At 41.2% G+C, this 26,279-nt stretch overlaps 1 protein-coding gene across 7 annotated transcripts in view; it reads left to right on the forward strand.

The window, feature by feature from the left end:
* MBNL2 (muscleblind like splicing regulator 2) overlaps positions 1–26,279 on the forward strand; it is a 249,726-nt gene that overhangs the window by 106,459 nt on the left and 116,988 nt on the right. Inside the window, exon 1 of one of the 7 annotated variants that reach the window (XM_030567598.1) lies at positions 1,454–1,662. The exons of 5 other annotated variants lie outside the window; for them this stretch is intronic. The gene's annotated coding sequence lies outside the window, so the exon portion shown is untranslated. Of the gene's footprint in view, positions 1–1,453; positions 1,663–5,153; positions 5,179–26,279 lie in introns of those variants that run through there. One more of the 7 variants, XM_030567605.1, reaches the window with a different exon arrangement.

The following is a 26,279-nucleotide window of genomic DNA, read 5'->3' on the forward strand; positions in this document are numbered from 1 at the left end:
TCCAAAATTGTATAGAGGCCCGGTTAGGGGAGGCTGTGTCTCCCCAAACAGCCTGGCGTGACCTGGCCCTCGCCCCCCATCCGACCCACCCCTGCTTCTCCCCCCTGAGCCCCCCCCGGGACTCCTGCCCCATCCACCCCTCCTTGTTTCCTGACAGCCTCCAGTCCCTGTGCCCCTGACTGCCCCCCCGCAGCCCCATCCAACCGCTCCTCTCATTTCTGACTGCCCCCCCCATACCCCTGCCTCCATTCAACCCCCCTGTTCCGCCCTCTGACCGCCCCAACCCCTATCCACACCCCTGCCCCTGATCACCAGCCCGAACTCCCCTGCCTTCTGTCCAACGCCTCCCTGTCCCCCTACCGCATTGCCTGGAGCACCAGTGGCTGGTGGCGCTATAGCGCGCTGCCCAGAGCACCAGGACAGGCAGCCGTATCACGTGGCTGGAGCCAGCCATGCCACTGCGCAGCACAGAGTACCGGGTCAGGCTGCGACTCTGCAGCTGTGCTGCCCAGCAAGAGCTCGCAGCCCTGCCTCCCAGAACGTTGCCTCGTCGGCTCAGTGAGCTGAGACTGTGGGGAGGGGAAACAGCAGGGGAGGGGCTTGGGGCTAGCCTCCCAGGGCAGGAGTTAAGGGGCCGGGCAGGAGGGTCTCACAGGGCAGATATGGCCTACGGGCTATAGTTTGCCCACCTCTGATGTATAAGGTCCAGCAGTTAGTGTTAAAATTTTGACTTGATGATTGCTAAGAGTCTTCAGAAATGACGTACTTCAACCTCATTGCAAATGGACAGCACGTGCATTCTAATCAAACTGAAGATAGTTTAGGTACTGCTGACCCTGACCCTATGCCTGCCAAGTATATTAAAATGATAATATATTATTGATTGCATTTTTATTGTGTTCCATAACTGTACACAAAAGTCTGATATCTTGTGAAAGATATCACATATATATCACAGACACTAAACAATAACGTTATGCAGTATTGAGATGTAAACATATTTATGTTTCAGGATAGATGTTTTTGTCTGTATTTAAAAAAAAAAGACTTGAAGGCTAAATTATTTGAAATACAGTACATGAATAAAGCTCAGTAACAAAACAGATGAGGCATTGCTTCACTTCTACAATTCTGTTTATTTTCTATAATACATTTTCGTGTTAACAAGCTTTTTAAAACCATATCATAGCAAATGTTGACTGCAAATATGGTAGTGGAGGTTTGTTTAATATAGGTGTCACTTTATCTCCTTGGTAACACTGATTTCCTGTGAGGGAAATTTCTTGTACATCAGTATGGATGCATTGTTTTTACACTTTAGAAGTGCTGTGTTGCCTTGTCAATCATCCTATTACAACCAGTTTAAGACCAGTAGAACTGACGAACTTGTGTGTGATTGGGTACCATATGCTGGGAGGGATTTGTAGAAGGAAGGGCTGCAGTCTTTCAGCAACAGAGTTCAGGCTGTGTCTTTGCTTCATCATCTGAGAGAAAATCCCCAGATAAGGCATAAGGCTTTCAGAGTACAAAAAAATAGGGTGATAATTATTTTACATGAAAATTACTTATCACAGTGATGCAAAGGAAAAGATGTGGTCACTTGACCATATCATACGTTTCTGTTCACATTGTAAATGTGTCGAATAGACAGAGCTAAACAAGGTAAGAGGATCATTGTCTTTTATTGAATGTTTAAAGAGTTTGCTGCAGTATGCTGCATACCATATGTGTTGCTTGGGAGTCAAGGAAACAAGGTTTCTCTGGGAATATGTAGTCCTTGGAGGTGAAATGTGAATTTTATACAATCTTGTATGAGTGAATTTTTAAAATGTAAATTGTTCTCTTGAGAAATAGAACACAAGTGTATGTATGTATTTTTCATTCAAAATAACACCATTTAAAAAAAGGAAATGGGTTGGTATGTTTCAAAAAAATACTGTTAGCCTAACTGGATTCTTAGCTGGGTTTTCATCTGATAATGGTTGCTTGGTTTAATAAAGGCAGTTGGTTAACCTAAAAATCAATAAAGTTTGCAGTAGATATGTTTCACGATTCAGATGGAATTGCAACGTCTGTTCTAAGCAATTGCCAGTATAATGTCTGAACTAAAAACATGATTGTCATTCCACTGTGACTTGTATGAAGGACTGTAAGTGTTTTTTCAGTACACAGTGATTCCCTGTGTTCTTAAGGGAAGCTTCTAAAGAGTTTTAGATATTGTCATTTCGTTTAACATTTTCCCTGCCATTTCCAGGTCTTTGTTTTAGATTTAAAAGTAGAACCTTAATCTAAACCAGGAAAATCAAGATTAATAATACTTACTGCAATTATCTGATCTTTATACATTTTTAATGAGAACACACAGCCAGCAGAATAATTTAATGAGCAGACTGACTTTTAAAGCAGTGCTTTCACTATGCTGAACAATATCAACTTTCTTGCTGAAAACTAGCAGGAGGAAGCAATGGAAAAGATTTATATTAAATGGTCTTGGCAATGAGAAGGAAAGGAGGTATTTGAGACAGAAGTCTATTAAATTTTACATGGAATGGGGAGTTTGTACTGTATTGTTAGACCATGAAAGCAAGAGTTTATAGTAAATTTCACCAGAACATTGCAAAAGAGGTATGCTAATATAGGGTCTAATCCTGTGAGGTGCGAAACTTCTTCCCCTTCCATTGACTTCAGTGGGTGCTGATGTTACTCAGTACCTCCGCCGATCAAACCCATAGATAGCAACAGGAATTAACTCTGTCTTCCAAAACATTGCAGTACTGCAGAATTTCCTGTGTATACAAGATGTAGTATAATTTTAAAAGAACAAGCAAAAAAATAATTGTAATGACTTTAGGTAAAGCAGTGAGAATTTCTCTTATTTTTTCTCTAATGCCTGTTACATTATCTAAGCATTACTACTCAAAGCAGTGTTACCCACAGATGTGAAATAATTAAGATTGAGTTGGTGAACAGTAAATATCAATGTATTTAAAGAAGAAAACAGATTTAAAAACATTCTTACTCCCTCTAAACATTAGCAATAGTGTAATTTTCAGAAGAGGTTTTGAATGATTGCACTAGTAACAAGGTAAACTATTTTTTAAAGGGCAACATTATATAGATTCTTATAGACGTACCGTTTGTACCGTTAAGGAGAAGTACAAGACACTCGCTCAAAACTTCTGATGTCATCTCCCAGTTCTTCATAATCCACTTACTCTTTTCTTTTTCTTTTCGGGCAGGAGTTGGTTCATGTCTGAAAATACCCTACTAAATGCTGGATAAAGCAGTTGACACTAGTTTTGGATTATTATGTTCTAAACTTGTAACTCTTAAATCAATAATTTTAACAAATGTATTATTAAATATAAAAGGATAGAGAATCATTAAGATTTCTAATGTCACAGATTGGTATTATGTCAACAATGTTTCCAATTGCTGACTAAATTTTAAATGTTGTATTTCTGTGTACATACATGGAGAATGCATCAGGCAACCTAGAAGAAAACTGTCTGTCTGTGAAAACTTAAATAAATAGTTCCATCTCTTCTAAACTACAAAATGTAATTTAAGATTCACGAACAGAATTTTCTTCACATACAGAGTTTGCTTTTGTGTGTGTTTAAAAAACAAACAATTCTCCTCAAGGATACAAGCATGAACCTTCCCTTTTAGATGCTTCCCACACAAAACAAGCCTGTTATACTTTTAGGTGGGCTTTTAGGCTTATGGTCTATCTAGCTGGGAGAAAAAAGTTGAAATTATTTGTAATGAACATGTAAATACTTGATATTAAATTTATTTGGGGCTGGATTCTAATAACCTTACTTATGTTTAGTAGTACATTTCTCCATAAGTAGCCCCATGGATTTTAGTGGGACTACTCGTGGAGTAACTTATTACTTGGTATGAGTAAGGATGGCAAAAATCTGGCCCTTAGAAATAGTATGTAGTCACTTTTTTATATACCATGGCTATGGTGAAACCAAGTTTAGTCAATTTTTTTCAGTAATGTGAAGTTGTGTTTAATGGTGGATATCTGCTCTTGTATGAGCTTATGCAGTGTTTGTTTTGATTGAAAATCGAATTATTAATTTGTAGGGAACTCAGTTTTAGGGTACATATAGTATGTATGCTTCAGCAGTAGCGTAGTGCTGTGCAGAAATCAGCTGTGCTTCCTGCACATTTGGTTCCAGCTTTTCACAGAGTACATAAGGCCTGGTATGTTTGTGATATCATCAACTGTTAGAGGAGAAAAACAGTTGAGCTGTCCTAGAGGTAAAAAGAAAACAATCAGATATTTTTGTTTTTAAATGTATCTGTTTTTATTATTATTATTATTATTTATTATTTTGAAATATAAAGCTGGCAATTAACTTCAGATATACTCTCTACTTTCTACTATTTCTTCTGTAACAAGAAAGTAGATATGAATGACACTGCAAAATTCAAATTAGGTGATACTTACAGAAGTACATCTCAGTCTTCACTTATTGTTCTAGGATGTAGGTAAGTAAAGCATCCAAAAATGTAACAGCACTCAGCAAGGAAGTAGGAAGTTAGGGAATAGTCTGTCCACTGTTTGGATGAATAATGTGTAAATAAGTGAGGGAAAGCAAGATATGTTTATGTCAAGTAGGAAAGAAGACAGAAAAGTTATAACAGTATAGTTCCTACACAGAAAGCAGAGTAGGATATAGGGACGGATGGTTCCTCCTCAGATTCTGTGTTCGTTTCCTTTTTTCATCAGTAATTTTTAGATATATCTGTGTGGAAGACACATCCTGAAAGAGAAAAGGCTTGTTATATATATTACATTGCTCATAAATGGAGACAATATAGATGCAGAGGTCTATATGTTAATAAAACCGTCTATACTGTAGTCAGTATTTCTGTTACAGGAACTGTATCAGGAAAAAATTAAAGTGTTTACTCTGTTTTAAAGGTTTTACAGGATGCAGCTAGCTTCTCTCTCCATCTTTCAGGATTCATTGAGAATAGCAATTACAGAATGTTGAGTAGCTCATTTACTTTTATTTTTTGTAGATTCTGATTACTGCTATTAACAGACAGTATAGAAGACCATCCTCAATATCTAGACCCAGCAAAGAATGGATTTTATTTTCTTCTAGGTGTGCAAAATATTTCCCTGTGGGATCCTGTGGGTTTTGAGATTTTCAGGTACTTGCTTCATGAGGTATCGTATATGTTGTGGGGCCCACAGTCTTTTTTTCACAAGTGTCTTCAATTTTCTGAGTATGTCATTTTGTGTGTCTTTTTTTCGTACTTGTCATATGCAGTATTCTGGACTTTGCAGTTTGTCAGCTGTCAAGAATTTAAGTGATGGCTTCCTGATGGCTTCCACTTTATTATCAGAATTTGCTTTCCGGAGTGGAATTCATTTTATTTATTTTCTAGTTTAAAAGTTTCCAGCAGATCTCTACTAGAGAGCTCTCCTGATGCTGAAGTGGTGACAATATGGCAGATCCGGAGGTAGCTGCTCTGTGAAGAGTCAGTGGGACACACAAGCTTAGTTTTTAATGCTTTGTGATTGTCATACGACTTAAATAGTTTACAGCATTATTATTAGCTGTTTATAACAAATATGTAAGTATTTAACACTAAGTGCCACAGTTTTTAAACAGACAGCTGTAACTCTGCATTTCTGGATTCTCTGACAGTCAAGCCCTGCCCCCTTTTGTAACTGAAGTGTGCACATGTGTTCTGTTAATGATTTAGGACTTCAACACTAGTTTGTATTTTATTTATGTGAAAGGTTGAAAGAATTATCCTGGGATTTCTTTGACAGCAGCACTCATTGCTAGCTAGCACAGTGCTCAGTAAGGGCTGTGAGGATGGTGATCCTGTTGCTTCTATTCTAGCCAGCCTACTTGTCCCTAGCCCTCTTCCCAGGAATGAGGTTGGGGACATCCGCCAGTCTCCAGTCATCAGGGCAAGACCTCCATGCTGTGCCCTCTAATTTGTGTGTCTGTGGGTTAGGTTGGGGTGATATCCACACCCCATTTCCTTAGATAAAATAGATAACAAGTTCTTTGCTGGATTGGGAGGGTACAGAACTGCAGTATCGACTAGTGTGGTAACAGCCACAGCACTATTGGGCAGACTCAAGAGGCCTTTATATGGAAGGGGAAGAAATGTGCTTCCAAGGGAGTAGATGATGGTTTTGTGTGGATTGGCTGTGCTGCAGTACTGCTTTTCTAATGGATGTACTGAGCATGCATGGAGTTTTGTTCTGGAAGCAATGTGTGCTACTGTCTCTCAGGACTGTATGTCGCTTCAAATTAAAAAGTATTTCAGTTCACATTTAATTTTTCCAGTTCTTTTTGGTCCCTCTGCTGCTACTTGGCACTTTCTGAACTCAGACTGTTCTATGGCCTTAACTTCTTTACAGAACACTTTCATTGCCATGGTGGCTCCATTCTGTGCAGGCAGTGGGAAGCCTTTGAAAGTGCTGTGTCTGTGCTGCAAAATCTGGGTAGCCAGCATTTAAAAAAAACCCAAAAAACTCAAAACCAAATTTAGTCCTCATTACTCTGACTGTGCAGTGAACCCACATCACTTTCAAAGGCTTCTGCTCCCTGCACAGAAAGTGTCCACAGTAGCAGCTCTTTGAAGTGGCAACACCACCATCAAGTCAAGCAGGCAGCTTGATATTGGGCATAATCAATCCTAAAGTGGCAAGGAGGAACAGCATACATCTTAAAGGATATGTCAACACTGCAGTGTATACCTGTGTTCTGGCTCATGTGCATGCAGGCATATGCTTGCCAATCACAGCTCTGAATGTCTGTACTGTCAGACTCACACTATCCTTACCTGTGTACCAAGGCCATGCAGGTTCTGCATTTACACGGGTTTGGGGATAGAATTCCAGCAGTATATCCGAGGGTTCGTAGTGCCTTGGTTGCTGGAGCCACTCTAGTAATTGTTTTACAGTAGTGTTGGAGGAGAACTTGTTGAGCCTCTGCATGGAAACTGGTTTTAGCCCACTAATAGATTTAGGCTTTTCATGCTCCATCTGGGGCCTTGGAATGAAACTGCTTGTGCTTGTGACTGAACTGTTTGAGGAAGGGTAGATATTTCTACAAGACAGTGGCTGACATTTCAGCAGTGGTTTTTGACTCTTGGAAGACGGCAGTGGGTCTCAGAGGGGACGTATATTCATGACAGCCTACACACTACTCTAGCTGCCTTTGCTATGGATTCCCCATGGGCAGACTGCCACTTCTGGAGCAAAATAACTAGAACAACATGGTGGGAATACATTGTCATGGAGACCTGGGATGAGCAGCAATGGTCCAGAACTTCCGCGTGAGGAAGCAGACCTTCAAGGAGCTCTGTGAGGAATTCACCCCCTCCAGCCAATCCTATGGCCCCAGGATATGCAAAAGAGGGAGAACGCATAAGAACAAATCATGCCAAACCAACCTAATTTTCTTCTTTGACAGGGTTACTAGCCTAGTGGATGGGGGAAGCTGTAGATGTTATATATCTTGATTTTAGTAAGGCTTTCGACAATCTCAGATGACATTCCCATTAACAAACTAGAGAAATGTGGTCTAGATGAAATTACTATCAAGTGGGTGCACCACTGGTTGAAAGGCCATACTCAAAGAGTAGTTATCAGCAGTTTTCTATCTAATTGGAGCTGGTGGGCTATCTAGTGGAGTCCTGCCAGGGATCAGTCCTGTGTGTGATGTTATTCACTATTTTCATTTATGACTTGGATAATGGAATGAAAAGCATGCTTATAACATTTGCAGATGACACCAAGATGGGAGGAGTTGCAAGCACTTTGGAGGATAGGGTTAGAATTCAAAATGACCTTGACAAATTTGGTCTGCATTCAACAAGATAAAATTCAATAAAGACACGTCCAAAATACTTGACTCAGAAAGGAAAAATCAAGCACACAGCTACAAAATAGGGGATAACTGGCTAGGTGGTATTACTGCTGAAAAGGATTTGAGGGTGATAGTGGATCAGCAACTGAATGAGTCAACAGTATGATGCAGATGTGAAAAATGCTGATATTATTCTGGGATGTATTAATAGGAGTGTTGTATGTAAGAGATGGGAGGTTATTATCCCACTCTACTTGGCACATGTGAGGCACAGCCAGTTCTGGACACCACACTTTAGGAAAATGTGGACAAATTGGAGAGAGTCCAGAGGAGAACAACAAAAATGATAAAAGGTTATAAAACGTGCCCTCTGAGGAAAGTTAAAAAACAAACAAACTGGGCATGTTTAGTCATGAGAAATGAAAACTGAGGGGAGACCTGATAACAGTCTCCAAATGTGTTAAGGGCTGCTCTAAAGAGTGCTGTGATTAATTGTTCTCTGTGTCCACTGAAGGTATCACAAGAAGTAATGGGCTTAATCTGCAACAAGGGAGATTTAGTTTAGACATTAGGGAAAGCTTTCTAACTATAAGGGTAATGACGCGCTGGACTAGAACTCTAAATAGGATTCCACCACCTCCTTTGGACAAACACTTGTCAGGGATGATTTAGGTTTGCTTGGACCTGTCACCACACAGGTGGCTGGACCTGGAAGATATCTTAAGGTCTCTTCCTGCTCTCCATTTCTGTGGTTCTATACCAGTGCCAAATTAGGTTGTTGTTGCTATCTGGAAGCTCGTTACCCCCGACTATTACAGGTCTGTCACAGACCAGTTTGGTGTTGGCAAGTCCACTTCCAGTACTGTAGTGGTGGAGGTTTGTGAGGTGATGAATCCTGTGGTCTATCCACAGGTGGTGGACACAGCCAATGTACCTGAAATAATAGCTGGCTTTGAGAGAAACTGCACTGAGGCTACTGATGGCACTCACATGTCCATGTTTTGGTCTGCCTCAAGGAGGAGATAAATATGTAAGCTACAAAAAGCACTTGTCCATTGTTCTGCAGGCATTGGTCAACCACAGACAGGTTCATAAACACCAACATGGGATGTCCTGGCAAGATGCATGATGGCAGAGTGCTGAGAAGATGTGATATTTACATGGGTGGACAAGCAGGGATTGCATTACTGCTATATGGTATGGCTATCAGGGTGTCTGTACCCACTGTTGTTTTATGGTTCCCTGTCTACCCTCTACTGCTGTGGCTCATGAAACTGTGCTCAGATCTCAGAGCATCTGGCAGAACATTTAATTACACACTGAGTAGTTGTGGAGTGCACATTTGATTAGCTGAAGACAAGATGGCACTATCTGCCAGCTCATTTGGAAGCCAACGTGGCCAGTGCTGTATGGTATGCTGTGTCCTGTACAATGTCTGTGAGCCTTATTGTGGGAGTTCTCATATGAAGTGGGCTCAAAACACTGCTGGTTTGCAGTCCCAATACAGGCCACCAAAAAGTGCATCTGTCATTGTTGGGACAGGTTCCAGGAGAGCAAGGGAAATAAGGGATGCCTTGTGCACCTACATCCTTGTATTGCCAGGTGCAGTCGATATGGAAATGCGATGCTGTCGGGGGGACTGTAGTGCTGTATACATATCAATATATTTGGTACTTCTGATTTGTTGTTGGTTTTATATGATTATAAGAGTTTTAAACTTTTATTGAAAGCTTTGAATACAATTTCCTGATTTTTCCTTCATTTTCCAAGCATTCACACACCAGTGTATTGTACAATCAGACTAATTTATTAACCAAACCAAAGGTACTAAAATATCCAGAAAACCATTGCAGTCATATCAGCTGCCTGGCCTCAAAAACTATTTACAAGTGTGTCAAGTGAAATAAAGTATAACTGTCTTCAAAACAGTGCCAGTTAGCTGAAGTCCAAGCTCCACAGTCTCACTGGTAGTGGACTGGATATCAGAACTGTGCCACCTGTTCTTCCTCCTCCTCCTGGTTGAATGTGTTGACTTTTTTGTATGCTGCTTTACAGGGGTGTAGTGCACAGGGTATATCAGATCATTCCAGTTCATAGACTTGTTCATAGTCCACGCAACCCCTGAGTTTTTAGTGACTGCATTGGCTGTATGGTATGGTAGCATGGAAAAGAATCCATTGTCACTGGAGTTGGTACAGGTGGCTGTCAGAGAGATCAGCTGTTTTAACAGTGCCCCAGCCTGATCCCTGTCTCTTTGGTCATGTTGGAGGAAATTGGCAACCATTCTGTCCTCTCACTCCCTATCCTACTCCTCCCCTCCTTCCTGGTATGCCAGATGTTTGTCAGACTTGTATGCCATGTCATATGACCTGTCATCTCTGGGCCTCTTTCCCCCCTACTGGTTCAGGGTCCTGCCTCCTAAAAGACCTGTCTTGCAGTAGGTGGACTGTCTCAGAAGCTTTGACCTCTTGGCTTGGTGCCATAGAAGCAGACGACACCTGCAGTGCTGGTAGAGCTAGAAAGTCGCAGAGCTTTTCCAAGAACAAACGTGGCTCCGACCAAGCTTTGACACTGTCCAGAGGTGACAAAGAGGGCAAGGAGAAACATAGTTTTAGGCCGATACTGTCAGATGCAGCTTTACCACTGGTACGTCCACTGTTTGGTTCCTCTGTACTGTGCAAGCCTAAGTGTCTGGCTCTGTTGACCCCCAACTTTTCAGAGTATAATGACTTTTTAGAGTAGCGTAGGTAGGCAGTTGTGTCCTGTTGCCCTCAGCTGGTACCATCTTTACTACTATCTGAAGCCTTGGGCAGATGGATTACCTGATTAGTATAAAGGCTTTGAAATGAGTCTTTAGGATTTCTAGAAACTGCACATCATGGTGGTGAGGGTAATAAAGTAGGTTTTTCTATTAGAACCAAATATTGTAAACGTGGGCATAATTTGGGCAGCAAAACACATATCATTCCCAGGATTAAAGGAAGTGGAAAGAACCCAGACTGAGTGAGAGCTCAGTGTGTGTTTGTGGGCCTCACAGCTAGAAAAGATATAATCTTTTTACTTGCAAGCTAAGCAAATTTTATATGTAAATCAGTGAGACACAATGAATACAAAAACCCACAATATCATTTTGACTAAGTCACTTTTCAGGGTAGAACCATACTTAAGCATAATCACAGCAGTCACACCTCTTTGCTTTCTGACATTTAAAAATTGGCAGAACATATTATCCCTGATTGACTTTTTTAGTATTCATTCTTTAGACAAGAATTTTGCCATACAGTGCATCTGCCTGTAAGAAAGAAGACCTTGAAACACAAAACCTTTTTGGAGGAAAGAAGTGCCAGGAACAGCTAGGATATGCATCCGACGAACTGGGTATTCACCCACGAAAGCTCATGCTCCAATACGTCTATTAGTCTATAAGGTGCCACAGGACTCTCTGCTGCTAGGAACAGCCTAATACTTTGCCTTAAAAATAGTGTGTGATGCATCAATGTGAGATATGTGCATGGTCAAATTTAGTTTTTAGATTAGTTTAGTATAGGAATTAGGAGAGATGAATAAGAATTGTCCAATATAAATTTAATGTAGTACAGATTACGGGACCTATATAGGACTAAAGCAGTAAGCAAGTTTTGTTTTTCTTTAAGTAAACAACGTAACTGTAAGTATTCTCCTATATTTTTTAAATTCTGATTTTATATTAAAATATGACTGGCATCTCTGCTTACCCAAAGCCATCTTTTGATTTGCTAGTTCGGCGTTTTTGGCGTCAGAATCATGCATAAACTCCTAAAAGTGCACTGCAGAAGCAGAGTTGAATCTCTATGGTTATTGTTAGAGTTGGTCAAAAATTGGTTGCTGGAAAATAGAAACATTTTGCAGGAATTTATCAATTTTGTCAAATTTAAACGTGTCGATACTTCCTGAGGAACAGCTGGCCCTGAGTTTTGACCAGCTCTAGTCACTGTGTGAAAATGGTAATGAAAAAAGCTAGAGGGGAAAAGTTTTGTACTTATTGTCTCCATTCTATATGGTTTAACTCAATGGATGTCAGGTGGGGAGAAATTTTTATTTATTTAAAATGTTAAGTGGCTTGAAAGCCCGTTAACTTGAAGGCACATCATACCAGGTTTAAGAGCTTGTAAAATATTTAAAAAAAAAAGCCATGACCAAAATAGTCTTAATATACTTCATTTTAGGTTTTTTGTTTTTTATTGTTGAGTCTATTCTCTTTTCTAATATTTTACTCTAACAAAAATAAAATTGAAGATTTAGTACATTAATCACTTTTAGAGTATCATTTTTGTTTCAAAATCTGAAAAGGCAACATCTGGTCTGTTTTAAATTTGGTTTCTGCAAGTCCTCCTCTACCATCGGAGTGTATGTCTACACTTTGAGCTGGTAGTGTAATTCCCTAGTCGAGGAGAAGATCTGTGCTAGCTGTGTTGGAGTTAGCCTATTAAAAATAGAGGGTAGCTGTGACAGCATGAGTGGAGGGACAGGCTAGCAGCCCTGAGCACATGCCTAGGATTTTGCAAACGGGGACAGAAAATAAAATCTGTGCTAATTTGACATCATTCCTATAAACTGAATAAATTGTTAGAGTTTAATTGTGCAGGTCCTCTGCTCCCACTGTGATTAATGACACTGTTAGAAGTACAAAAAATTACTTTTCTGAAAAGAAAAAGATTAAAACAAAATTTCCATACAGCCCCAACTCCTCCAACACAACAAAACAAAGGTGGCATATCTAGACTGGCATAGATGTATTTGAAAAATCAAATTAACAAGTAAGAAATGAGCCATCTCCTGTGCCTTCTTGTATCAGTTCAAATGTGAGGGAAGTTCAATAGCGGTGTTCCACATCACAATAAAAGGGTCAGTACCTAAAAATCTGAGAGAACTAAACGTGCACTAAATGACTATGGAAGTTGTCATCTGCAGTGACTGCAATAGCACATTTATAACTTGGCCAAATCTGTGTCTTGCACAGTTGTTGAAGGGAAGCATTTTCTCCCTGAGCTTCAGATAAAGGCTGTCTGTGGAATGGGATTTGACTAAATGCACCAGATTACTGTGGTGGAATCCAAACCTCTGGATCCCAAGGTCTCAGCAGGCTGTAGCATTTTTTCCTCTATTGGCATCTCTGGAACATTTCCTGAGCCTCTAGCTCCTTCACAGAAATGAAGGCCCAGAGTCTACCTGCCTTTGGCCTTCAGGGCCAGTGCTGACCCCCCCACCTCCCAGCCACCTAGTTTAAATACACCTTCTCAGAGAACATCCCCCAAAGGTGTGAGCCATCTGGGTTAACTCTTCAAGGGACCAAGTGATAGGTGTAGCATGTAACACACGGACACTTAACTCAGAATTCTATCACATTATTGTTCTTTACTTAATCATGTGAGACTTACACAGATCTGTACAAACAAAATAAATGCTATGCACATTTCCCTTACTCTAGTTCGCTCTTTCCTTGGGGGGTCATCTGTGTTTAGATAGGCAGGGTCTCCACTCCCCTGCCTCTCTTGCCTCATCTGGCTCTAGCAGCAGCTTCCCTCATCTTAAACTGGTGAAAAATGGTCAAAGAGGGAAAGCAAACAAAGGTCTAGTCTACACTGGGGTGAGGGGTGGTCGATCTAAGATAGGCAACTTCAGCAACACTATTCATGGAACTGAAGTTGAAGTATCTTAGTTTGACTTACCTGGCCGTCCTCACGGCAGCAAGTCGACTGCCGCGGCTCCCCTGTTGATGCTGCTTACTCCTTCTGCTGAGGTGGAGTACAGGTTTCGATTTGCTGATCAATTTATCGCGTCTAGATGAGATGCGCGATAGATTGAATACTACCTGCCGATTTGGCGGGTAGTATAGACGTACCCAAAGAAGCTTCTGCCCTTTTTGACCTTCCAGACCCTCTGTTGGGTAACTCCCTGTTTCACCTGAACAGGTGACAACAGTGGCCTACCAGGTGACTTTGTTGATAGGTGACCTCTCCCCTGGCTGACCAGTTCTCCTGGTTGGGAGCCAGTCTTTTGTCTAGATTGATTACCTTTCAATGGTCAGGTGCTTAGGTCAGTAACCCTGTTTTGTCATTCCTTTGCCACTCACTTTTCCAATTCTGGTCCAACATGATAACAGGACAATAAAGAAGATAGAAAACCACACATCTACAAGAGAGGCTGCAGTCTGGTAAAGAGAGAGAGAGTTCCTAAACACAGAACATAGACAGATTTCACCAAAAGTACAGACAGATTCTCTAAATCATCAGAGAGATAGCACCTGTTCCCAGTGTTAAGAGGTCCTGTAACCTGAAATAAAACCGCTACTGCCGACTTTGTCTGGCTTGTCATCTGTAGTGATCTGGGGAGGAGAACATGGCACTGTGTTACACATCTGTGATAACTCACCAAGAAAGTTGTGAACCATGGTTTTGCCATCTTTATTGTGTGACAGTGAAACGTGTGCACTGAGGAAGGCTGAAGAGTGGAGGATTTTGTGGTCACCATCAACTGTTCCATATTAAATGGCAGGACAAGATTAGAAATGAGCAGTTTTGTGCACCACGCTTTTAAGAAAGATGTGAACAAATTGGAGCAAGTCCAGAGGAGAGCAACAAAAATTACAAGAGGTTTAGAAAACACGACATACGAGAAAAATGGAAAGAACTGGACACGTTAAATTTAGAAAAGAGATGGCAGAGGGGGATATAGGTTTTTAAATATGTTAAAGGTTGTTATAAAGATAAGTTTTATAATTTTTTTTCTACATCTGCTAATGGTAGGGCAAGAAATAATCAGTTTAGTTTACAGCAAGAAGCTTCAGTTTAATATTATGAAAAACTTTCTAACTATAAGAATGGTTAAGCACTGGAACATGTTACCAAGGGAGGCCGTGGAATCCCTGTTCTTGGAGGTTTTTAAGAACAGCTTCGACAAACACCTGTCAGAGAGAGTCTGTATATACTTAAGCCTGCCTAAGCACAGGGAGATGGACTAGATGACCTCCTGAGGCCTCTGGCAGCCCTATATTTTTAAGATCCTGTATTTTGTGGCTGAACCCAGTAACCATCTCCATCGTACTGGTTTTGTTTTGATACAGACGTATTATTAGGATGGAAGACTAGCGAATTACAAACCGTGTTTATTAAGGAGTTAGTCAGTGATCACTTGATTGCCAGAAGCTTTGGCGATGTGATGTGATTGCCAGTGAAGGACGTAGATGAAACATTCAGCTAGGAGAATAATCTGGGTGGTGCTCGATATAAAAGTAAGCCATATCCCTCTGGGATTTGCCTTGAAAATCAAGATAATGAATAGGAAGATGGACTGGTATAGATCCCATTTTGGGGTTTGATCCAACATCACCTCATCCATTCTGCATCAGTGTGAATGGGCAAGTTGGAGAGTTGCATGTGTGCTCTATATGGTCTTGCAAAGAGGCAGGGTGAGGGGCTGGGGAATCTATTGATTATTTTTTTCTAATTAAAACAAAAATGATTCCTTGTAACCAAAAGCAAGAAGGATGATATAACTTGGCCCAGTTCCCCTTCCAGAAGGTCACCAGTCTGTGTTGTAAGTAGACCCAACTGCTGGATCCCATGTGCTTCTAAACCAACAGGATCTGGACTGAGTCTAGTCCCTGTTGCTAACTCTGGGTCTCCAAACTCCAAGGTTCAGACTTCTTGTTTGAGTCCTTCCTCACAATTTAGGACTCTGCAATCCAGCTTCCTCAGATCCCTCTCCCTGTTCCTCATCCCCTATTGCTTGCACACAGGCCTTCAGGGTTCCATCTAGCTGTGGGTGCTCCAGCTTCTAGTCTGACACCTTTTGGGACAACATGAGAGGCAAGCAGGAAACACGGGCTTAGTAAAAGAATTTGTTAACCACAGTCATTTTACTTTTAAAAAGTACTAGAGAGTTATGTAACTTTGCAAAATAACAAAAGTCCTAAGATGCACCCACTGCTAACTTAATCTCATCCCTTCTGTACGTCTGAGGTCTTGTTAGTGTTTCAGGCTAGGCAGAGGCCATTCTGCCATCTCTCTCTCCAGCCCAGTCTTCTTGCATGTGGTAGTGAATGGGTAGGTGAGTCTACTGGAATACATCATAATAACCTTGCGTTGGCTAAGATTAGACATGAGTTTAGCACGTTACGCAAAATGAATGTCATAAACTAAAATGAATGTTACCATACAAAATGGAATTCACAATTTGACCCTCTCTCTCACAGGGAGGTGACGACATTTGTCATACAGGTCTATTCGAACAGATTCTCATTGCTCCATTGCTGCACTTGGCATAGAATTGGAGTAGGAGGCAGGTCCTTGATGAAACTTACAGCAGTTTAAGTACTGTTCTACGTTGTGCCATCTTGTAATAGCTCCTTAGGGGACATTATTCTGAGTAAGAATAGCCAGAGAGCAATGCATTCTAGCTATACCTCAACCCTCCCTAGAGAACCCCCTATAGTGTGGGCTGAACTGGGAAGGCAGCAGAGCTGTTGGGAAAATGCTTTTGTTGGGGTCATCGTGGGGCTGCTTTCACCTCTGCTGTAGCCCCTCTGTGCTAGGCTGGTGGTATATAAGGGTCAGAGCATATTCTAGAATCTGGCTGATTAGGAACACTTTTCTAGAAATGTTTGTACATTCCTGGAAAACATAAAGTATGTTGTTAGTATAGCAGAATGACCAACTTCTGTAATTTGATGTGCATGGGCCCTCCTAATGTACCCTCCTTTGGGAATTTACTCAAGGCAGTTTGCCGAAAGCAAAGCATTGGTATCCAAGAGAGGCCCAGGGATACATTGACTCAGGCAAGGTTTATTAAACATTTTCCACAACTCTTGTGTGGGATTTTACAGATGAAATCTCTACATAGTGACTGAAAAGCTGGCTTTCCTTTAACTTACCAAAAAAAAAAAAAAAAAGAACACCTGAAGTGATAAAGAGGAATGATACAAAATCAGAAAAGGGGTAAAAGGGAAATTACTGTAAATATATATTTGAAGGAAAAAGTAAAAACAATTTTCTGGTGTTGCACGGAATTGTAGCTAAAATGGAACAAGTATGAGTCCATTTTAACAACAATACTTGTAAAGACATCAGTGCTGCAAAATATCTTTGAGTCTCCAAGTCAGCTGTGCAGACTCTTGAAATATTTTCTGAAGCTTTGTTACACATAGTCCTTTAGCAAAGAAATACTGTGAAGTGCTTTATTAAGTTGTGCTTACATTCATTTGAATTATGCCAGGGTATTATAAACCTCGTTATTACACAGTTGGTGGGATACATTCTTTCCTCTTTCCCCAAAGGACATCGGGCATGTGTTGTTATACTATAAAGCCAGCTTTAAAGTATAAACCCGATAAATTTTCTTAATAAGCTCATTGCTCTACTGTAAATAGCTTGGGGCATAGTAAAAAACCTGAACCTTAGTTATAGTAGCAAAAGGGTCAACATATCAGAATAGTAATCTTGGCAAGGAAGGCATGACTCATTTAAGGAAACTGATATTTGTAGGTCACATTGATAAAAGCAAGTCTGAACCATCCATCCCAGGGACTTTATGCTAGTGAAATTAATATAAAGATTTAACTGGGTTTGAAATGAAAATTAGCCATACATCTACAAACAAAAATCTAATGTTCACTAAGAAAAAGTGTCCTTTAAAGTTTCCTTTAAAAAGTAAATCTTGACCAAGCATTGTTGTATAGGTTCTACTTATTTGTGAGAGGTCACAGCCAATAGTTGTTTGTTTCCTGGTTCAGATTTACTTAGGGAATTCCAGCTAGGCATATCAGATTTATTTAGGGAATCTGTCTGGCAAGTTACAGCGGTAAATACAGCAAACAGTCCCTCTGTCATATTCTGCCTGTTGTGTGCACAAGTAAGCATAAGAACATAACATAAGAATGGCCATACTAGATCAGACCAATGGTCCATCTGGCCCTAGTATCCTGTCTTCTAGCAGTTGTCACTGCCAGTTGCTTCAGAGGGATTGAACAGAACAGTGATTTTGCAGTGATTCATCCTATGTCATCTAATCCCAGCTTCTGGCAGTTGAAGGTTTAGGGACCCTCGGAGTATGGGGCTACATCTGTGACCATCTTGACTAACAGCTAGTGATTGATCCTCCATGAATTTATCTAATTCTTTTTTGAACCCTTCACAACATCCCATGGCAACAAGTTCCACAGGTTAACTGTGCATTGTGTGAAGAAGTATTTCTTTGTTTTAAACCTGCTGCCTATTAATTTCATTGGATGACCCCTGCTTCTTGTGTTATGTTAAGGGGTAAAGAACACTTCCCTATTCACTTTCACTATACCATTCATGATTTTATAGACTTCTAGCATATTGTCCCTTAATTGTCTTTTTTCTAAACTGAACAGTCCCAGTCTTTCTTATCTTTCCTCGTATGGAAGCTCTTCCATGCTTCTAATAATTTTCATTGCCCATCTCTGTACCTTTTCCAATTCTAATTATCTTTTTTGAGATGAAAGGACCAGAACTGCACAGAGTATTCAAGGTTTGGACAAACTATGTATTTATATATAGAGTGGCATTTTTTTTAGGTACTCTTACTGTTTGTTTACCTTTGGAATATATTTAGTTTCAGCCTGTATTATGGCGTTTTTAAATCGTCTCCATGCAGTTTGCAGGCATTTCACCCTTGTAACTGTCCCTTTTAAATTCCATTTAACTAGCTTCCTCATTTTTGTGTCGTTTCCCTTTTTGAAGTTAAATGCTATTCTAGTGAGTTTCTTCATTTCCCTCTCCCCTTCCCCCTCGCCCTCTGGATGTTACATTTAATTACATTATGATTGCTGTTACCAAGCAGTTCAACTATATTCTCTTCTTGGACCAGCTTCTATGTTCTACTTAGGGCTAAATCAGAAATTGTCTCTCCCCATGCGGATGACAGGACAAGTTGCTCCATGAAGCAGTCATTTAATGTGTATAGAAATTTTATCTCTACACCCCTCCCCTCCCTGAGGTGACAAATACCCTGTCAGTATGAGAATAGTTGAAAACCCCCATTATTATTGTGTTTTCTGACTTTGTAGCCTCTCTAATCTCCCAGAGTATTTCACAGTCACTGTCACTATCCTGGTCAGGTGGTCAGTAGTATGTTTCTCCAGCTATGCTCTAATTGTTCAAAGGTGGAATTTCTCAGCATAAAGATTCTATAGTACAACTTGATTCATTGAAGAGTTTTACTTTCACATATAGTGGTACTCCCCCACCAATGTAACCTACTCTGTCATTCCTATATATTTTGTTCACTGGTATTACCACCTCCCATTGGTTATCCTCATTCTACAAAGTGTCTGTTATGCCTATTATATCAATATCCTCATTTAAAGCTAGGCCTCTAGTTGTCCCATCTTAGAATATATACAAATGCCAGAAGTCTAAAAACACTTGTACATTTTGTCAATAATTAGTTGCTTGCCTTTATCTATTATGTTTAAATGGGACTGTTTTATATTTGACTGTTCCTCACTACCAGTCCTTTTCCAACTTCTTTCTTATCCTCTTTACTACCATATAGAGTTTATTCATTAATAAATTCATCCCTAAGGGATGTCTCTGCTCAAACCATGTGCTCCTCCACACCTATCATCTTTCCCCCAGCCCTTAGTTTAAAAAATTCTCTACAACCTTTTTAATTTTACACACCAGCAGTTTGGTTCAATTTTTTGTTTAGGTGGAGCTCATCCTTCCTGAATAGGCTCCTCCTTCCCCAAAACGTCAACCCCTGGCAAAGGGGAAGGAGGAGCCTATATAGGAAGGATGAGCTCCACCTAAACCAAAACAGAACCAAACTGCTGGTGTGAAAAATAAAATATAATAGGTAATCCCTAATAAACCTAAAACTCTGCTCCCTACACCATTGTTTCATCCACGCATTGAGACCTTGCAGTTCTTGATCCTGCACATGAAACTGTAATCATTTTGGAAAATACTACCATGGAGGTTCTGAACGTTAATCTCTTACCTAGTAGTCTAAATTTTACCTCTGGGACCTTCTCCTATCTGTTCCTATGTCATGGGTACCTACATGTACCATGACCACTGACTCCTTCCCAGCATTGCATGCAAATCCATCTAGATGTCTTGCGAGATCCTCATCCTCCGTCCCTAGCAGGCAGTTGACCATACAGTTCTAACAGTCATTGTAAACCCAACTATTTTTCTAATAGTAATTAAATTATTACCTGGCTCTTCCTAATAACAGGGTTCCCTGGAGGGGTATCCTCAGTGCAAGAGCATACCATGATACCTCATTCCCCCAGACTTTCATCCTCCTCAATAGCACAAAGGTCATCAGATTGGGGATGGAATCGCTGTATTGTGTCCCTGAAAGTCTCGTCTCTCTCTCTCTCTCTCTCTCTCTCCCCACCTTAGCTCTTCTAGTTCAGCCACTCCAGTCTCAAGAGCCCATACTGTCTCTCTGAGAGTAATGGGCTGCTTCCACTATATGAAATAAGCTGAATAGCCTCCGCTCTGTTGCTGGACTTCTGCCTGCATTATTTTTACTCTGTTTGTTTTTTGTTTGTTTTTTGGGGGGAGCGTGGGGATGGGAGGCTATTAGCCTAAGTTTGGAGTATGTTGATTAGGCATATCTGCCTCTTGCACTTCCTCTCTAAACTCCATGGTAAAAATCCCCTGTTCTCTAGGGTGACCAGATAGCAAGTGTGAAAAATCGGGACGAGGGTAGGGGGTAATAGGTGCCTGTGTAAGACAAAGCCCCAAATAGTAGGACTGTCCCTATAAAATCGGGACATCTGGTCACCCTACTGTTCGCTAGCTCCTCTCGTTGCTTAGGAGCTGGCTTTTTAAACCACTGTTTTCCCTGAGTTAGGTCCTCCTCCTTCTCCAAGGAACCTAAAGGGATTGTGGATCAAAGGATTGCAGGCTAGAGCCTCAACCAGGCCTCTTGGCTCAGCACACAGCCCCCACAACCTAGAGCTTCTATCATCTTATTTTATTAATGCTTTTATTATACTACATTAGCACTTCTGTTGTATATGTAAGAGTGTTTGTTTTACTGAGGAATTGTTACAAACAGGATAGCCCTGGTAATAGAAGCATGCTGGAAAAAGTGTTCAGCCTATGTGTATTCTGAAACATTACTGTGTTCCTGCTATATGGGTTTTAGCCATAATAGTGGCTTTGGACGGATCACAATATCAAACCTTTTATTTTTGTACTAGCTTTTCATCATCTCCTTTAATCCTTTTTCTGCACACATCGTTACCAATCTACCTCGCTTGAAACAACCTACTACTACACCAAATGGCCACAACTACTAGTGGTGAGAGTTTGGTAAAAGTGTGTGTGCAAAAGTGTGAAAGGGGTGCAGAGTTAAAGTTGCAGTGCCTGGTTTGTGCTATGCAGGGGTTTGGTAAAGTGTTGCTTGTGAGTGGAGGAGTAGAGGGCATGTACCATTAAGGGGCTTAACTTTCCATGTTTTGTTTTTTTGGGTCAGGTACATTTATATGTAGCATCCCTAGCTGTTTCACAACTGAGGTTCTGTGTGTGTTAATATATAACTGATAATATACCACCCCTGATTCAAGGAAAAAGCCTCCACTTCATCTTCTTAAAATAGTTGAACTTGAGATATCTTACTTGAAACACGTTGTGCAGAATTAGAGGCTGAATGGAACAAGATTCCTCCCTAAAGACCAAATACCAGTAGTAATGCTTTGACAAAGTATTCAGGAAGGACCATGCACCATCAAATTTCCCAATATTTAGACTACTGTTCAGTAATCTGGGGAGGCACCTGTAGGAATGTACACATTAGCTAGAGACTCACAATGTCTGAGTCTCTAGGATTATCCTAGGACTTCTGAGAGAGATTCTGCTGCCTGTGTTTATCCTGTTATCTCTAGCAGGAGCCACTGCTTCAGCCAATTACTCTTAACTGTAGATTGAAGAGAATGTCAAATTTAAGAGTAGTGTGCCTTTCCCTAAGCAAGCCCCTAGAGCTCACTGAATATCAAGGCTCACAACAACATAGGATCTTAAGTTTTCATCTATTTGTTTGTTCTGGCTGTAAGCTCTTCAAGGTAGGGATGCTGTCGTGTTCTCAGATTTGTAGGCAGTGCTGTTAAGTGATGCCTATAGTCAGGGTTGCCTGAAACTTTCTATTGCAAGACCCTGGTGCTTATAGCTCTGACAAACTTTAAACTATTTGGGCTAAAACTTTCCATTAAAAGTTTCAGTAAAAATGGTTTTTAGCACCTTCAAGTTTGAAATTTGGCAAGAGGGACACCTGGGGTCAGATGCATGCTTTATGTTATCCCTATGAAAATCCACCTACGTTTTGCCGAGGTTATTCGCCTCTGAAATCACCTTTCAGAATTTGCTGAGGTTTGTTAAGTTTGACAGCTAAGTTCTCCAATGCTGTCTGCACTGAGTGTGCTGCTGCCCAGGGCTGCAAGTTCTGAGCGAGACTTTCCCTGCAGTCGCTGCTCCCTGATGCTAGGGGTTGCTGTGGCAGCAACACAGGAACTGTCAGTGGGGATAGTCTCTTCTTTGCTCTCACTGCGCCCTCTGATGTTGCCCAGGCAACACGGAAGAGTAGGAAGTTATCTTCCCTGATGCGGAGGGGTATAGTAGCTGGCTGGGATGGGGAGATATGCTCAGAGAAGAAGGGTCTTTAACAATAATGCACACTCACCTCCAGATCCTCAATTCCTGAGATCCAGCGTTCCTCTGCTGTCTAAAATAAGGCCAGAAGGATGATTAGATCATTTATTCTGACCTCCTGTGTATCACAGGCCATAAAATGTCATCAAGTCTAGTTAATGGCAGTGAAACCCATTGCCAGAGTTTGCATCTCATCCCCCTCTAATGACTAGTCCAGGGATCAGCAACCTCTGGCACGCGGCTTGCCAGGGTAAGCACCTTGGCGGGCCAGGACAGTTTGTTTACCTGCCGCGTGGCTCCCACTGGCCTCGGTTTGCCGTCCTAGGCCAATGGTGGTGGCGGGAAGCCGCGGCCAGTATGTCCCTCGGCCCGTGGCGCTTCCTGTCATCCCCATTGGCCTGGGATGGCAAACTGCAGCCAGTAAGAGCCGTGATCGGCCAAACCTGCTGACATGGCAGGTAAACAAACTGGCTTGGCCCGCCAGGGTGCTTACCTTGGCGAGTCGTGTGCCAGGGGTTGCCGACCCCTGGACTAGTACACTCAGAGAGTAATTACTGCTACCAGTTAGTCTGTTGATTCAAGTTGCAGAGGTCTGTGCTGTGGGTCTATAGGTTCCAACCCTGCTTATGACCCAGGTAGGGATCAGTACCGTTCCATATGATAGTATTTGTTTTTTCAGTTTGCTTTTTTAAAAATGTAGGAAATTACATACAAAAAACTACATTAAAAGAACTTAACGGTTACAAAGTCAAAAGCACTCAAATAAGCAAATGTGGCAGGATCCCCGTGGATAAAATAATGTAACCATGTAATTAAAATTATATCATAGTACATAAGTTGTGCACAAGGGGGCTGCAACCCTACTGTAGATGCAGCTGCCACCTCTTGAGGGAGTGGATTTACTACAATGATGGAAAAAACCCTTCCATCGCTATACTAAGTGTCTATATGACAATGTTACACATAGTGTATCTGCAGCATTGCCACTGTAGTATTTGTAATGTAGACATATTTTTATGAGGTTTCATGGACAACCTTAATTCTGGCATTTCCGAACATTTGAATACTTTACTTTGGAACCTAATGGTTTTTAAAATATATTTTTTTGTATGTAATATGTTTGTAAAGCACCTAGGATACTAAGATCTCAGTGCTGATTTGGGCCTTTGTTTGGCACTGTAATATAAATATTAAATAAATGAATCTGCAGTTGTTCAGAATGGGCATTTCTTTCTACTGGAAAAGAACATGCTAGTGCAGACAGGAATTCTAAGGTCCTTGCTGGGCATGTGTTTTGTAGCCATTCATTCATTCCAGTTGGAATTAAATTTAGGGCCTGTATCTCCTCTGCCTTGTACCTTGTGTAGTCATCTACATCTGTGCAAAACAGGTGTAAAATGCTACTGTGGCACCATTTTCCTCAGTTGTAAATGACTACCAAGGTACAAGGTAGTTGTGAATCAAGCCCTACTGTTGACATTTGGTATGGAACAGTTTAGGTCTGATTATAATGCTGAGGGCTGGGTGGGATAGAACTAACTAATACTGTTTTATTTCTTAGTGCTCTAAGCATAACTGGAAAATTGTTTTAATTTTGAAACCACTGTTTCCACTGATGACCTATGCTGGGACTATGGGATCCTCCTGTGCTGGGGGCTATTAACTGTGCATATCAGTTTAAGGATCAGGTCCTTAGTTGACAACCAGGCCAACAGAATTTACTCATGACCACTGCTACTGAAGCACAAGCACAGCATATCTATGAAGCCTCAGCTTTTTTGTTGCTCAGGGCTGTCACTTTGATACAGCAAAGCTGTTGGGCCAAAGGAGCTCATATTTTATATTTAGCTTGACAGTGTAAATAGAGAAGTGCTTAAAAAAGCTTGTACATTCCAGCTAAGAGCTCTACCAAGGCCTGTTAATCTACAAGTGTAAGGCCTGATCCTGTGTTATGTTGAATACCTGCAACTCATTGAGTTTAGTTGCTCAGCTCTTCTCATAGTTAGAACTTTGGGGGAGTTACTAATTAAACATCTCTGCTTTTTTCATTTAAAAAGTTCATTTTATTTATTTAAAATATAAAGGAAAAATCCTAAATTAAATACATTATCGAAAAGCAATAATGTGATACCTACCTTGAGGAGGGAGGGAAGGCCTTGAGGTTTAAAACATAGCATTGGAGAGTCAAAATGTCTAGGATCTAATACAAGCTCTGCCACAGACTTCCTGAGTGATCTTGGGCAAAGCATTTATCTCCTCCGTGCCTCGGTTTTTCCATCTGCCTAATGGGGATAACATTTCAAGGGTTGGCACAAGGCTAAATTATTTAGTGTCTACAGATTAACTTCCATGGGTTTATTTCATTACTCTGTGGCAACCTATGTTCATGGGCATATTTTGGTTGTGTGGTTATATCTTCAATCCCACAAAACCCAAAGGCATGAGATGGACCCAAAATGAAGTAAACAACAATAAAAGCAGGATGAACCTTGAAATAATGTGGATTCCTTATCTTTATCGTGTCTAAAGTTTCTGCAACTTCACTGCCACGATTTCATATTTTGAATGTCAGTGAATGGGTGGTATTGTTTGTTTAACATTTATATTATGGGGGGTGTGAGTGTGTTTGGTGTGTTACAAGTAAAGGATACAGTGATTGTAATGGAAATTGCAGGCAGTGAAGTAATTTTGCCCACAAATTTGGGAAGAAACAAAGACCCTCCCCTACAAAACCACAGTGTCCCAGCCCCATGGAATTCTCCATTGGTGATGATTATACTATTTTGGTTAGCTTCCTTCTTGTGTCTGGCCACTCAGGTTCACCTGTGGGCATTGCAGTTGGGGAATAGCCAGAACACAGGACTGCCCCAGCCATGTACCCTCTCCCATCCTCAACGTACTAATAGTAGTCCCTGAACTAGGAGCTCTTCTAGGGGTTTCAGAGGCCACACTTAACCTGTTGGGAGAACCTCTTCACAGAGGGTACACCATGAGGAAGAAATTTGTGGTTGCAGTGCATGTGTGAATTCCACAATCTGTCGGCTTTATCCCTTTCCATATATCCTTTGTTTCTTTGCCCTCACTCACTTCTGCCTCTCCACCAAACCTCCTGGATTTTCCTACTTCTCCCTCAAACTTTCACTCTTTCCTCCCTTTCTGCCAAAATTCTCTCTCTTAATTCTCCCCATATGCTGCTTCTCTCCTACTTTCCTCCAAACCCTCCTTCTCCCTTTCTTTCCTTTGTCTCCTTCCTTTCTTCTTCTTCCTCCACAATCTCTCGTCTCACTCCCTATCCGATTCCTGTCTTCCAAAGCTGTGTGACTTTCTTCCCTTCCCTCAAATACCCCAGGCTCTGTTTACACTGCACAGGTTGATGTAAGGCCGCTTATGTCAACCTAATTATATCAATGTACACACGACAGCCTTGTCCCGCTGATGTACGTGCCCTATGACACCAACATAATTCCACTTCCACAAGAGGCATAGGGCTTATGTCAGTGTAGTTAGGGCAGTGCAGTGTCTGTGTAGACACCATGTTACATTGGCTATTAGCTCTCTTGTCAAATTTCACAGCTCCTGCGAACAAGAAAGCCAGGCGTCTAGAGCCCGGCTGCCCCCTGCTCCTCTGGAGAGCTGGGAAGTTGGAACCCGCTCCCAGCTGGGAGCAAAGGCAAGAAGCCTGGGTGGCTGGCCCTGTTTTCCAGCTGGCAGTTGCAGTGAGAAGCCTAAGCGGCTGGACCCTGCTCCCAGT

Source organism: Gopherus evgoodei, chromosome 1 (assembly GCF_007399415.2).
Source record: "Gopherus evgoodei ecotype Sinaloan lineage chromosome 1, rGopEvg1_v1.p, whole genome shotgun sequence".
NCBI classification, from domain to species: Eukaryota; Metazoa; Chordata; order Testudines; family Testudinidae; genus Gopherus; species Gopherus evgoodei.